This window comes from Sorghum bicolor, chromosome 10 (assembly GCF_000003195.3).
Source record: "Sorghum bicolor cultivar BTx623 chromosome 10, Sorghum_bicolor_NCBIv3, whole genome shotgun sequence".
NCBI lineage: Eukaryota > Viridiplantae > Streptophyta > Magnoliopsida > Poales > Poaceae > Sorghum > Sorghum bicolor.
The window spans coordinates 22,414,033-22,430,291 of record NC_012879.2 but is presented as its reverse complement, the minus strand read 5'-3'; positions in this window follow the sequence as shown (position 1 = coordinate 22,430,291).

Here is a 16,259-nt window from a genome sequence, read left to right as displayed (position 1 = left end):
AAGTTGCTAGCTCCTATGGTAAATTTTAATTTAAAGAAAAATATTATTTTTCCTATATTTCATGGGCACAAAAATACACAATTAAACAATTATCCTATTTTGGGAACTTGCAAATTTTGGGGTGTTACAATTGTACCCCCCTTAAAATTAATCTCGTCCTCGAGATTCAGTTGGTGCTTACTCAAACCACTGCGGGTATGTTTTTCTTAGATCCTCTTCTCTTTTACAAATAGCCTCCTCTTCGGTGCACTTTCTGCTGTTTCCAAAATTCTTATCGGGTACTCTTTGTATGTGAAATCCTCTTTATCAGTCAATTCCTTTAACAATATCTGCCCTTCTCGCACACACAAGTACTTGTTAGGTTGAGACACATGGAAGACCTCATACACTGCTCCTAAACTTTCAGGCAGCTCTATTTGGTAAGCCACTTCGTTCCACATTTCTAACATCTGGAAAGGCCCGACATACCTTGGTGCTAACTTTCCTTTCATATTAAACCTCCACACACTTCTCATATGTGACACTTCCAAAAACACATAGTTTCCCACTCCAAAACAAATTCTCTTGTCAGGTGTCAACATAACTTCTTATGTCGAGACTGTGCCACCCTTAAGTTATCTCTGATCACTCTCAATTGCTGTTCTGCATCACTTAGAACCTCTAGCCCAACACTTGTGTTCTCCTGTTTGATTCCAAATTAACAGGGTTCTACACTTACATCCATACAAGCTTCAAAAGGCTCCCACTGAAGGCTCTTCTACTAACTATTGTTATAAGAAAACTCAGCTGGTACCATACTGCGCTGCACAAGCTCACACATATCCTCCAAAATGTGATAAGTTCTTTCAATCTGCCCATTAGTCAGAGGGCGATATGTCATACTAATTCAGCTATTCCCACTTCCACTCAGAGATTTTCATCGGTTACAACAATCCGACAGGTCTCGGACACTCTGCTTTAACTCTATGTCATGTATCTCATAAAGCGACATACTCTGCAACATCTATCCATACCACCGGTACTTCTTTTTCAAGTCAAAGTACATCTTAGTACTGCTAGGGAAAATAAGCAGATTCTGGTGTTTCACGCAACACTGACTCTCTTATAGCTCTTTCCTCAGTCTTACCTAATAATATTTTTTTCCATTAAACCACAGTGTACCATCTTCGTCCATTTGAACTCCCAACACCATACTAATTACTATTTTTCTTAGCTACCTCCTTCAACTTCTCATCCTGTAACTGACCCTTCATAAAACCAATTTCATCACATTGACGACTATACTCAGGTTAAGTTGCTCCACTCTCACACACAACTTCTGAGTCTTCTAACATAACTCTTGATTAGTCTTGCAGTTCCTCTTGTTCCCAAGTGATTAATTAATAGGGCTCACTTGGCATTATTAGTGACATCACTCCAATCCAACACTCAACTCCATCTATGATGTGGCCAGCTGAAATCCAACTTCCTGAAGATGCGCATTCTTACATTCTACATAGATATTACTCTTGTATCCAAAAAGATAGTGTCTCCATGCTATACTATGGATACCTCCACATCATGTGTCAGTTGGTCCAACTTACTTAGTTGACTCATACACAAGCCATTACTTTTCTTGTGTAGAGCACATCTAAGGTCTTGATGGGATAGAAGAACTCTATTTGACAATCTTTATAACACTTTCAGTGAACTACTGATAGAAGCTTATCATTCCAAGTCAATCTCTTAGTCACTCTTATGCAAGGGCATGCATGCTCAAACAAGTTGCTAGCTCCTATGGTAAATTTTAATTTAAAGAAAAATATTATTTTTCCTATATTTCATGGGCACAAAAATACACAATTAAACAATTTATCCTATTTTGGGAACTTGCAAATTTTGGGGTGTTACAACTTTGTTTTCCAGATCCAGGTTCTCATAAGAGAATTATAGAGGTAGCGTTATCGACAGCTATTATTTTCTCCTAATACTCTGACAATGTGAGATTATTCTATCTCTTTGTTCCCAAACAAGTGATGATTTATTGTTCTGTATATTCAACCCTATGATGCGCATGGTGAGTGTGTTGGATTACATCATCATGATAATCCTCTTCATGAGGTGCTTAACCTTCTCCATGAGAATGGAGGAGTTTGTTCTTATTTTATTTAACAAGTATACACTAAACTAGAACCCATAGGCATCCCCATACATTTTAATTTTGGAGTATACACATTTGGTTTACTACTAGTAAACATAACTTCTGGTTTATAACTTCAAGTTACTCCTCTCATTTTCAAAAATATCTAGCATATGCTCTGCTTCATGCTTCACAAGAGCATTGATCAAACTGTATGTTTGATTTAGCACGTGATACTACTCACGCTTCATGCTTCAAGGAATATTTTACTCTTATGATTATTTTTCTTCTATGGAAATAATATTTGGCATTCAAAATAACATTTCTCTCCCCCTAATACCAATATTAAATCTTTAATAGCATACTACAAAAGATATCGCCTATCATGGGTTTAAAATAATTTCAATTTATGTATCCTCGACTATAAGCGGAGGCCCATTCATGTATGCTATATATGATGAAATTTCATAGGAAATATTCATGCACATATTTAAATATAGGGTTGTTGACGGTCCTTAATGCTCCCATTTAACCATCAACTAATCATGGAAAAGGATCCAAATGCAACCAACACCCAGACTTAGGGTTTTATCTGACAGAATTCCATGAGTTTTGGTGTTTGTCTATTTCTGCGGGGGGTTATCAGGAAATACGGAAGAAAGGCCCACACGTCGGGTTTACATAGAGATATTAACGTGCCGCGCAATTTTCTATCATCTAGAAGACTCCAGAAGCCACTGGAACGAACGGGAAGCCGACAGGGCTCAGGGACAGGGCGCCCGCCCAGCTACAGTGTCCAATTCGGACCGGTTTCGTGGATTATGCTCCACCGACCTAAGGGATTAAGGAAAACCGTGCGATTAATGTCGGTTTGATCCGATGGCCCAGATTCATCTGAAAAGACTATATAAGCAAGGCCCCCTGGCCCCTGGAGATCATACCTCTTCTACAGAATCAAAGCTAGGGTTTCAAGTCTTCATCCAAGTAGAGAGGATCCCTCTAGTTCATCTAGTTCTAGTTCTAGTTCCTCTAGTTCTAGTTCTAGTTAGTTCTAGTTGTAATCTAGAAAATAGGGAGAGAGAAGAGGAGAGCGGAGGAGGAGCCGGATCTGTCGGATCTTCCTCAACATTATACTTTTGCTGCAACTGGTTCGTTCTTCATCGTTCTCCAGGTTCTTCAATTCATAATTCCTGAGTTCTTTAATTACTTTTATTTAGATTCAAGTTATTTATTGGATTTCCGCTTGCATCAAGTGCTCTAGTCTTTACAACGCTAGAGTAGTAATTAATAGATTAGATGTGGTGTTTAGTCTTGCTATTACCTGGAATTGCAACCAATCCTGCGGATTGTTGTGGTAGCCCTAGGGTAGTGACAGCCCTAACGGTCGACGTATTGCACCTCGTTCGAATCGGTGTTTGTAGGACCGTAGTGAGACCTTCCTAGCCCCCTTCTCATCTCTTTCTGTGGTTAGTGCTCTGATGTCCCGATATAGATAATCTTGAAGTAATTCTTGATTCTTAGATCAACTAGAGAACTCTCAGGAAACTTCCTCTCTTCCCACCAAAAATAATTATATAGTTATCCTTGGGCGATCTTGATTCTTAATTAGTACACTCACGTTCCCTGTGGAAAATCGATACTCTGGAATACTCCCGGGTAAAAGCTACATCGGTATCCGTGCGCTTGCGGATTTTTCTGTTTGCGTTTAAAATACCGAACAAGCTTTCTGGCGCCGTTGCCGGGGAACGGTAGCTGTGCTAGTTTCGAACCAAGTCGTCCGTGTATCCTTTTTCTTTTCCTTTTTTTACCACACTCACCTTATCACTTTCACCATACCACATGGATTTCACTCTAAGCATTAATGAGCATGGAATTTATTTCATAGCCACTTCATTTACTCCATGCTCATATGCAACATCTTCCCAATCTTTTGGTCTCTCCAACATCACCACATTCGAGATCTCCAACCCCCTCTTCCTTTCTATTTATAAAAACTTTAAAAGGGCGGTTGTTGATGCATATGTCTATAATAAATATTACAGATCTCGTTGAGTTGATCTTGGTATAGGTCAGCGTTGGAGGGGAAACCACTTTGCAGACATAAATTGATGGTTTCCCAAGGACAAGCTTAGTGTCCTAAAATATGCACTAATCAGATCATAACATGAGCTTTTAATTATTTGCAACATTACCTAGTGTATTGAGCATATAAGGATAATTGTAAAAAAATTCCTTCGGGTATTCTTGTCACTAACCTTTCCAGGATTGGAGCAAGAAGATCAGATGAATAACAAGCACAAGGTATGTCCAACCAATCATCATACAACATTGAGTTAAATTCATCCAAACTTAAATTTTGCAAAATTCAAGCTTGGGGGAGTACTTTACATAAAACATCCCTTGTTATGTTGCTATGTTGGTTGTCCCTACCTTTAAGACATGCTCAATTTGTTAAATACTAATCACACTACTTCATCTCCACTTGAGTAGATCTCTATAAATGCTCTCATGCTACCTTTATTTGCTTTAGAATATGTCTAGGTTGGACTCTTAAGTAAGCATGGTGCTTAGTTAGGAATGTTGATCTTACTTCCAAGGGATTATAAATTAAGCATGGTGCTTAGGTTAAAATGCCCTCCTAAATCAAATTAGACATGGTGTCTAGGTTGATCTTTGAGCCGATAATATGCTATAGTAGATTTTGGATATTTTGTTGGACTAACCTCTGCTGGAAACTTTCAATATCGACCTGGGAAGTCTTGAGAAAAACTCACATTAGAGACAAAGAGAGAGACGCATGAAGGTTAACAATTTACACAAGGAAGGCATAGCTCACAAGAGATGATCCATGGAGGGTGCCACAAACTCGATGCACAACCGCTAAGCAAGGAAAGCTTCCACAAGGTGATACTGTACCATCACTCTTCAAGTAAGGTAACATCTTAAGGTACTTGACTATCACTTTTTATAAGTTTCTCCTTGGTTCTAGCGTTCACATAAATAAAGAGACAAACATGTATGAATTACAACTCTAGATTAACCAACCCAATCGATTCAACATGTTTAGTCCTTCCACCTTGTGATCCCACACTCCTAATCATATGAGCTAAAATGTTGCACACATAATCTTTAGAAGATATATAAAAAAACAACATAAGTATAGATAGATTATCTTTCCATTAGGTTGAGCGATCTGATCTGACAAATGTTTTAAATGCTACACTCATGATCTTATTATCCATCAACTTTGTCTTGCTCACTATGCTTAAGGTTAGAGAAGAACAAATACACTTTTGGTTCTGTTGGTGTTTTCCACCAACAGGGCCCATGCACTTGATCTCTGCCTTGTCTCTATGAGCAGGTACACTTCGACCAAAAAATGAAGGAGTTTTACAACTCCCAGACTGCACCAAGTGAAGAACCTAGATCTACGAGCACAAACACACTGGAGATACTGGACACTCAGGCAATCACTGCCCTGATATGCTTGAGGACGTAAACTACATCAACAACAACAACAACAACAACTACTACAACCGTCCTCAACAAAATCATGGTTAGAATCAATAGAGGCCTAACTACTCAGGTAATTATCAAGGTAATAATTCTTACAATAATAATAATAATTTTCTACCTCTGAGGGAGTTAGTGTCTAATCAAGGAAAGCTAATGGATAACCTATCTAAAAAATTGGCATCTAATGATAAAATGTTAGAAAATATAAATAATAAAATGGATAATTTCTCTACTGCCATCAAGAATTAAATTAGCTTTAATAAAATGATTGAATCTTAGTTAAATCAAATAGCTGTTGTTGTTCCTGCTACTAACCCCGGTATACCATCACAACCGGAAGGATTAGAATCTGCAAATCTTGTAGACATGTTTGATGCAGGTAACTACTGGAGTAACCCTGTTGTGGAAGTAATTACTGACCTTCTGCCGGTCAAGAGAGGCGATCCAGGATGCCCCGTCACCCCGATCTCTATCGGCATAGTGGACTTCCCAAAAGCACTCTGTGACTTTGGCTCTAGCGTCAACATCATGCCCAGGGTACTCTATGAAAAATTCTTTACATATCCTTTATTGGAAACAACCATGTGTTTGCAGCTTGCAGATCGTACGCTAAGGGAATATTGAAGAACCTCTGCGTCCGAGTTGGTACCTTGTACGCCCCAGCAGACTTCGTGGTGACAGAGACCGGTTCTGATGAGACGGCACCCGTCATCTTAGGGAGGCCATTCCTGAACACCTCAGGAGGAGCTGTCATCTACGCTAGTGCTGCTAAGATCAGTTTCTACATCAAGGGGAAGAAGGAGACATTTTCCTTCGAGAACAAGATTACACAAATCTCAAAGCAATCCCGACATGAACCAAGGAAGAGGACCAACTGGAGGAACAAAAACAAGCAAATATGGATCGAGTCAGCTAAGATGATCACTACAGTTCAAGGATGTCAAGATCGTCGACTTAAATCACCGTTCCTGACCAAAAAAAGGATGACTCAAGTATCCCAAGCATCCAGTGCTCCATTAACGGATACGACTTCCAGAAGACGCTTTGCGACACCGGGTCAGGCGTCAACATAATGGCCGCAGTCACCTATCAGCTCCCGTTCGGAACCATGCCCCTAAAACCGACATACATTCAGCTCCAGATGGCAGATCAGACATTCCGAAAGGTTGAAGGTATAGTAACTGATGTCCCTATCAAAATAGACGATCATTCAGGTTATTGACATGGGAGAAGACGAGTACGATCCACCCATCATCCTTGGGAGACCGTTCCTCAGCACCGTTAAAGCAATCATCTACATTGGAACTGGAGAAGTCCACATGCACTTCCCCTCTGAGAAGGTACACCGCTATTTTAGTGACCCTAACTATATAGTTGAAGACTCTAAGCAGGTCAGGATAAGAACAAGACGACACAACCGCAACCAGAGGAAGCAAATCATCAAGGACGGATGGGCAGACTACGAAAGAGAAGTGGTAAGGTCTGAAGACATACAACTTGAACAGAACTGTCCTGAGGAGACCGTAGCACCGTCAGGTGTGTAGAGAGAAGATAGTAATACATGAAGAGCAGGCACCGCCGGAACCACCGACTACGCCATCCAACGAATCCCAGGACGATTGAGAAAACGAAGAGTCCTGTTCGGAGGACTTAAAAACACCGAACGCCTTGCCAACAGGTAAACTTGGTAGTTATCCTTTTCCTTTCAATTATTTAAAATAGTTTGCTTAGTTAATTAGGTTCATATCATCTTAAAAAGAAAATAAAAATGTTAAAAATAGTAAGCCCCATGTGAGTATGCTCATGGCATAAAACCCATAAGTACATTCACTATGGTGGCATAAAAATAAAATAAATATATTCCTGTCCTATAAAAATGAAAATATAAAAATAAAATTGTGATCCTACCAAAGAGAGTAATACTTATTAGAGGAGGCTAAACATGATAAAGGCTAGATATTTATGCTAACACTTAACTAGTTCCACAATGCTTTGTTGTCTATTTGAGCTCCACAGAATTCAAGGATCAAAGAAGACTAGCAGACGGAGGACATCCTTATTGCTGTCAGGGTGCTGCCGACATTCAAATACACCTCCGCCACCTGCTAGCTACATCAGGAGAAATTACGTCAAAATCCAGCTTGGGGGAGAGCACCCCCATTTATCCAGCTAAGTGTTCTACTCATGTTTATACTTTACTCAAATAATAAAAAGATGCATAATCATAAAAACCCAAATAAAGATTTTGTGCTTATATATATATATTTGCTTAGTTTGCTAAATAAATAAATAAATAAAATTTGCTATGAACCCTCGTGATAAGCTCTCATATGGAAATGATGAATAGTTGCTCTGCCATGACTAGTTCTCAAAATTGAAATTTTTCTCAAGTTTAGGCATGACTGTTATTAATTAAGATTTGCTCTAAACCTGAACTTGTGGGAAGAGTACTTGATCTAAAGTCTAAGTTGTTAACGGATATGATATGGGAAGGTTGATCTACTGTTTATCTGTTCCTAGAGATGCTAGAATTCTAGAGAATTTTATCTTTAAAAATCTTTAAAATATCACGTGATGAGTTCCTGTATGATGAGAGTTTAAAAATCCTACCACAGCCATATATACATGCTTATTAGACTTTGAGCCACACATTTACTTTTTACTGCTTATGAGCATTGAGTGTGGTCAAGCTGTGTTGACCCTTAGGAGCTTGTCATGTGGTTAAATCAAGATTCACTTTCACGTTCACTCATACATGCTGCTTCTACTCCGGAAGTACGCATCCACATACATCCACTCATTTCCATATCCAGATTCACCCAAAATTATTCTACTCCTATCTAGGAGAGAATAGCCAAAAACATTATCCTGTCCCTATTATTCCCCGTGAAATAAATGCTCGAGATATTTTGGTTACTACCACTTGCTACATTATTCCAGGAGAGTGAGTGCTCTAAAAAAAGTGAATACGAGAAAATAAAAAGGGGCAAGTGCCCGAAACCTCAAAAAAAAGAGAAGAAAAAGTGAGACGAGAGGTAAAAATAGACAAGTGTCCGACAGTAGAATTAGGGGTACAAGATACCCACCTGAGAGAAAAGAAAACTAAAATATAGAGCATCTCATTCCCCTCAAAAGCCTCAAGTGCAAGGAAGGTATGTACCCCCTCAAAAGAGCAAAAGTAGAATTAGACTTTCACCATTATCACCATTCATTCGCCACACATGCACATCTTGATTTGACTTATTGACTTGTTCTTCTAGATCCATGGTTTGACTATGCAATAAATGTCTTGTAAGTATGTATTAGCTGTCTTCCACCTATGAGCTCCAGATATCAAAACCTTATTAGGGTAGGGTGAGAGAGAAGGCAATGCCACTATGCCTCATACCAAAAATACCACATACTTTGAGAGAAGGCGTACACCATTACTGCCTTGGTAAGGATCAAGAAATACCACAAAAGAGAGACTAGAGAGAGTCATACAAGGAATCTCTGAGTTTTATTTGAAAATCTGCAAAAACTCCAGAGCTATAGTTGGTCAAGAATAAGAGACATGACGCTTGACTAGACCGTTCTATCTTTTAACTGCTCAAGACACAAGTGACGGTTGCAAGCCCCATGGTGGAAGGTAATATGAGTAAGTTTAAATCTTAACAGTTTACCCTAACCCAGAGATGAGATCTTGTTTGAATGCATGTGTATCTTTAAGGTATGAAACCATTGCACAAACTCTTGAGTTCATCTTTGCTCAGGGACGAGCAAAGGTTAAGCTTGGGGGAGCTTGTTGACGGTCCTTAATGCTCACATTTAACCATCAACTAATCATGGAAAAGGATCCAAATGCAACCAATACCCAGACTTAGGGTTTTATCTGACAGAATTCCACGAGTTTTAGTGTTTGTCTATTTCTGCAGGGGGTTATCAGGAAATATGGAAGAAACGCCCACACGTTGGGTCTACATAGAGATATTAACGTGCCGCGCAATTATCTATCATCTAGAAGACTCCAGAAGCCACTGGAATGAACAGGAAGCCGAGAGGGCTTAGGGACAGGGCGCCCGCCTAGCTACAGTGTCCAATTTGGACCCGTTTCACGGATTATGTTCCACCGACCTAAGGGATCAAGGAAAACCGTGCGATTAATGTTGGTTTGATCCGATGGCCCAGATTCATCTGAAAAGACTATATAAGCAAGGCCCCCTGGCCCCTGGAGATCATACCTCTTCTACAGAATCAAAGCTAGGGTTTCAAGTCTTCATCCAAGTAGAGAGGATCCCTCTAGTTCATCTAGTTCTAGTTCTAGTTCCTCTAGTTCTAGTTCTAGTTAGTTCTAGTTGTAATCTAGAAAATAGGGAGAGAGAAGAGGAGAGCGGAGGAGGAGCCGGATCTGTCGGATCTTCCTCAACATTATACTTTTGCTGCAACTGGTTCGTTCTTCATCGTTCTCCAGGTTCTTCAATTCATAATTCCTGAGTTCTTTAATTACTTTTATTTACATTCAAGTTATTTATTGGATTTCCGCTTGCATCAAGTGCTCTAGTCTTTATAACGCTAGAGTAGTAATTAATAGATTAGATGTGGTGTTTAGTCTTGCTATTACCTGGAATTGCACCCAATCCTGCGGATTGTTGTGGTAGCCCTAGGGTAGTGACAGCCCTAACGGTCGACGTATTCCACCTCGTTCGAATCGGTGTTTGTAGGACCGTAGTCAGAGCTTCCTAGCCCCCTTCTCATCTCTTTCTGTGGTTAGTGTTCTGATGTCCCGAAATAAATAATCTTTGAAGTAATTCTTGATTCTTAGATCAACTAGAGAACTCTCAGAAAACTTCCTCTCTTCCCACCAAAATAATTATATAGTTATCCTTGGGCGATCTTGAATCTTAATTAGTACACTCACGTTCCCTGTGGAAAATCGATACTCTGGAATACTCCCGGGTGAAAGCTTCACCGGTATCCGTGTGCTTGCGGATTTTTATGTTTGCGTTTAAAATACCCAACAAGGGTTATTATACATTAAATGCAGCGAGCTAGAATGCATAAACTACACTTAAGAATATTTAGCATTCCTATAAACACAAGGTTATTCTCCTCCTGATGTGCACGTATCATAATTTACAAAACTATTTTATTGTCTAGCTTCTTTATTGTTTAGCCAAAAAATTGATCCAATTACTCATCATACATAAAAAAATGGACCATATACTTCATCAATTGTATAAAATAGCAACATTAAATTCACATGGAATGTCTTCTAGAATTTTCTAACTGCCATTAATGCAATATTTCTGAAATGCCTTTTCTTTATAAATGCCAAATTATCTAGGTGTATTACTGTTGACGGTCGATAACGTTAATATTTATTAGAACTTTAGACATAAGGGAACACATGAATACCCCCTAGTCTTGGGTTTTAACTGACAATTTCCACGAGTTTTGGTGATTCTACATTTTCCAGGGATTATTTCAGAAAAGCATAAAAGAGGGGATTATAGTGCATAATTACCACGAAACTCATCCGCGATGGACAACATCACGAGAAGACTCAGAAAGAGTCTAGAAGACACCCGAAGGAGCGAGGCCCGCAGAGGAGCCTAGGTGGGGCTGGCCGGCCCCACCCTGGCGCCGGTCGGCGCCCCCCGAGGGCATCTGGCCACCGCCTTCTGGAGTCTTCCTCCTACGCCTCCTTGGAAGCCAAGCAAAGTATCCCTACGTTGATTTTAAGTCAGTTTGATCCGACGGTGCACGCAAGATGAAGACGCGGATCGATGACGTGGTGGTTCCTTGCCCCCTACTCTACCTCGGCCTATATAATGACGCCCCAAGGCCCCTCCAAGAGGCATTCTACACCCCGGTGCTTCATATTCTCTACATAATTAGGGTTAAGGTCCCTCTAGTTGATCAAGTTCTAGTTTATCTAGTTCTAGTTCATCTAGATGTAGCAATTAGGAGAGACTAGTTCTTCTAGATCTAGTGTTGTTTAGAGATAAGAGAGATTGAGTAGAGGAGTAGCGATTCTAGAGGAGTTCTGGCCTATCGGCGCTTCTTCGTGGCTATATTCTTCTCACCTGAAGCTGTGTTCTGAGGTACTTTTGTACTTACCATTCCGATTTAAGTAAGCAACTTGTTCTTATTCGTTCTTTGGTTCACATATCATATTGAGTGCTTTGATCTTGGTCATTACTTGGTTGAAGTAGTATTTCATAATGTAGGCGTGGTGCCTATGCTAGGTTTACTTGTGAATGTCCCCTGATTAGCCGGAATTTGTGGTAGCTTGCGCAAGTGACTTTATAGCTGCGTTGAATCCTCTGTAGACCACATCCTATTGATAGGACTGATAGACTTATAGGTGCCTGGTAGGAGATTACTATGTTTCTTCTACTATTCGGGTTACTTGTCCAATAAGACGATATTATACAAAGTTGACCAGAGTCAGCATTAGCTATTTCCTTTTTCTCGATATGATCTAGCCTAATTGTAGGGTTAAGTCTATATACTTTGTCATCATCACAACTATTCCCTGTGGATACGATATTTAAAACCTCCGGGTAAAATGTGACAGTGGTATGATATCTGTGCCCTTGCGGATAATCCTACTTAAAACTTATTTAATGGAGTGCAGTTAATTTATACCAACAAGTATTTTTTGGTGCCGTTGCCGGGGATAGGGTTTATCTCTATTTTTAGTAATGACGTTAGAAGTGTCAACAAGCATTTTTGGCGCCATTGTCGTGGAACGGTTTGTTGATTTTGACTTAGTTTAGCTTAATCTTGTTTTACACTTTTATCTTTTCCTGTTTTTATCATAGTCTCTTCATTATTTTTGTGTTTATCCTTATGGATATTTATTTAAATTCCATACCTATCTTTCTGGCATGTGCAAAAGCTTAAAGCATAAACCTTATCATAATATCTATAAGCTATGCCTATGTCTAAATAATATAATAAACCCTTGTTAAATATATCATGGGATCATTAATCCTAACCTTGGTTTGCTAAGTCCCATGGTTATTCAACATTTGGGTCTTACGAAGAGTTACAAGGAATGCCTTGAATTATCTTCTCGAGAGTCCTTTCTTATCTTTTTAAAAAGCAAGAGATTATGCTAAAAAGTGTTGCTCTGTCTATTTCTGAACTCCCCAAAAGAAGAAAAGGATTTATTATCCAAACTAAAAATAGAAGTCTTCATAACTAAAATACAATCACATCATTCTTAAGATTTAGCTATCATTCCTAAACCTTTAAAATTCCACTTTGATGATTTAGACTTCTAATTAGCTAAGATGATCCTAAATCAATGCATGTCAGATCTTCTTAGAAGAGTATCTTGGAAAAAAACATCATCAACTTCCTTTCCTTCCTAAAAAGATTGGGAACAATTCAAGGATGGCATGCCAAGTGATGTCATAGAAGGAGAGCCAATCCACTTAGAAATAAAATCTATCTTCTCCCCTTCTATGCCCATATTAAATGTCTTTGAACCCATCTCTAAACCCATCCTTGACACCAATAAATCTTTTTATGCTCCTTCTACTAAACTTCATAATGACCCTAGAAATCTATCAAGACATCCTAAGAATAGGAGTCATGAAAATTATAGAAATACCCTTAAAGAGCAACAACAATAGCAGGAACGCGTAGAACATATTAGAAATACATATGTTATTATCAAAGAATGGATGGAAGAAGATGAAGTTTTAGTAGTAGCATCTAAACTTGGTCTAAATTAAAATGTTGAGCTTAAATCAATTTTTTTGATAAACAAAACTCACCCAAGTTTAGAGAAAAGCTTTAGACGAGACCAACCTTAGGGGCATCAATTCATGGGAAATCCTAGAAAATAAAATATCTAATAAATGTCATAGACATGAAATAATAGAGGCAAACTTATTGCCTATAGACAACCATGAAGAGACACCCTTGGAGTTTGAAAAGGGAGATCATATTGTCGAGCATGTGAATTATTTTATTAAACACCCTATCGGACCCATGCTCATATGAGAAATCTCCTGGATCAATTAGTCTCTAATATTATCACACACGAGATCCTCAACCCCCTTATTCTACCTATTCATAAAATCATTAAGAGGGTGGTTGTAGATGCATATGTTTATTATAAATATTATAGGCCTCATTGTAATCTAGATATAGTTGCACAAAGGCTAACGTTCTAGAGGAAACAACCTCACCAACTCGAATTATAATAATCAGAAGGTTTCCCAAGAACAACTTTGTGTTCTAAAATAACCACTCTTAAAAAAATGAATTAAGGTTGCACCTTTAGCATAAAAATATAATTGTTAAAATATTCCTGTGAATATTCTTGTCACTAACCATTTCAGGTTTGAAGTGAGAAAATTAATAATGGCAGCACCAAGTATCACTAACCTATCATTATGCAATTTTGAATTACATCCACTTAAGCTTACATTTACTTTGCAAAATCCCAGCTTGGGGGAATGGCCTTATTTAGAAAATCTTATGTTGCTAATATTGGTTGTCCCTACCTTTATTCAATTTGTTAATATGCTCTTTCATCTCCATTTGAATAACACTCTATAAACTTTCATGTTGCCTTTGTTTGCTATAGTATCCTTAAGGTTTGGAGTATTTTCATACACCTTTTGAATTAGGCATCACTGGTGCATCATCCGAACTCATGGTAATCTTAATTTGAACTAGTTATCGACTTAGATCTTATTTGTAAGGCTGCATTGTCCCAACCTCTTACAAAGATCGGTTTATTTTAGTTATCGGCTCTATTAAATTGGCAATTTAGTAGATTCAATAAGTTACCAATATTGTTTAAAGATTAATGTTTTATTTATTATAACAATATTCTGTCCAATCAAGCTTCGACAGATTAGTTTGAGTTTCAAATCTAAACGCTTACCATAAGCCCTAGTAAACAACGGTCATTAAGCAAACCTAAGATAACTAATTTGTCGATCTTGATTGTTACATGTTGTGCGTTCGAGATATTTACTTTACCATGATTAATTTGGTAATTAAAACTAAATTTATTTATGACGGAGTAGATAGATCTTGTTCGTGCTTCATGGACCTGTATCGGCTAAATAGCCGATCTAGTTAAGCTCTAACGAATAGTGCACGTGTGTGAACCCAATTATAGTATTAAATAAGCTAGTAATCTGTGTTGAATTTATTGAAGCCCTCTGGCCTTTAGACCAGCTGAATATGGATTTAATACATTTATTAAAGTAATTTATTAAGACCATAGGCCTTTAGACCAGTTTTAATAAGTTATTGTTTATTTGATGGATATAAGGATAAATACACGTAAGCTATTTTTTTATACACAGATAGTGTATCAGCTAAATAGCCGATCCGGTTACTTTTACTCATAGATGCAATTGTTCGATTAAATCTGTAAAAGCTTAAGAACAAATGTCATAATGCATCATCATCATATTATCATCAGGAGTTGACTCATTAGTGAATCTCCTCTGATTAACAGCTTCTTTAGAGCCACATATTTTGGAACTGTCTCGCAACAACCGGTAGGTTCCACAATTTGACATTTATCTTTCTTCCTTATCAATTTTAGGTCAAATTGACTAGCATGCCCCAAATTCAAGTCACCAAGCTAAGCTCGTGCGTTGAGGCTCAGGAGATCTAGAACTTCGACTTCTGCACTCCCTTGAGAGCCACTGAGATTGTTGAGCAAGAAACAATTTTTTGCACCAGCAAACTTACAAACATATGTTGTATAGTTAAACCGTAGATCCAAAGAAACTAGTCATACAATCAAATCATATGTGCGTGTGGATGAGGGGAATGAAATGAGTGATATGAATGATGATGGTAGAGATCTAATTCTACACTTTCTCCTTGGGGATATATACCTCCCTTATCTGGAACTCTAGAAATTTTGGGGAGTACTTGGGCTGCTCATCATTATTATTTTTCTTTCTTAGGACATTTGTCTTCTTTCTTTCTCACTTTTTTACTAAGAATAGCCAAGCCTCTTGATGGAACTATATCAGTAGGGAGTATTAACTGATGTAATTGGAGCTTTATTGGATGATAGAAAAAGGATAGGATGGCGACAAATATTTTTGGTGTTCACTCCCATTGTAGGAGTAGAGCATTTTCTGAATGAATGAGGTGTATGTATGTGAATAAATAAATGCGTACTCCTAGGGTGAGAGCAACATAGGTGCGTATTTCTAGGGTAGAAATAGCACAAGATGCATGGAATGTGTATATATGTGGATGGTACTTCCAGAAACAGAAGTAGCACAGAGTAAATGTAGCGTAGTGAATAATGAATGGGGGCATACTTTTGAGGATAGAAGCAGCATAGATCAATGGATGGAGAGCACATAATATTAACTTTAACTGTATGACTAATTCCTAAGAGTCAACATAGCCTAACTACACGTAATGCCTACAAGCAGTATATGAAAGTAGATGGCTTTCCTAATCTAGTAAGCATGTATATTTGGCTGTGGTAGGAATTTTAAACTCTCATCATATAGGAACTCATCATGCAGCAATTTAAGATTTTCAAAGATAAATTCTCCAGAACTCTAGTATCTCTAGGAACAAGATGGACATTGTTGACGGTCCTTAAGTACTAAAATTAATCATCAACTAAACATGG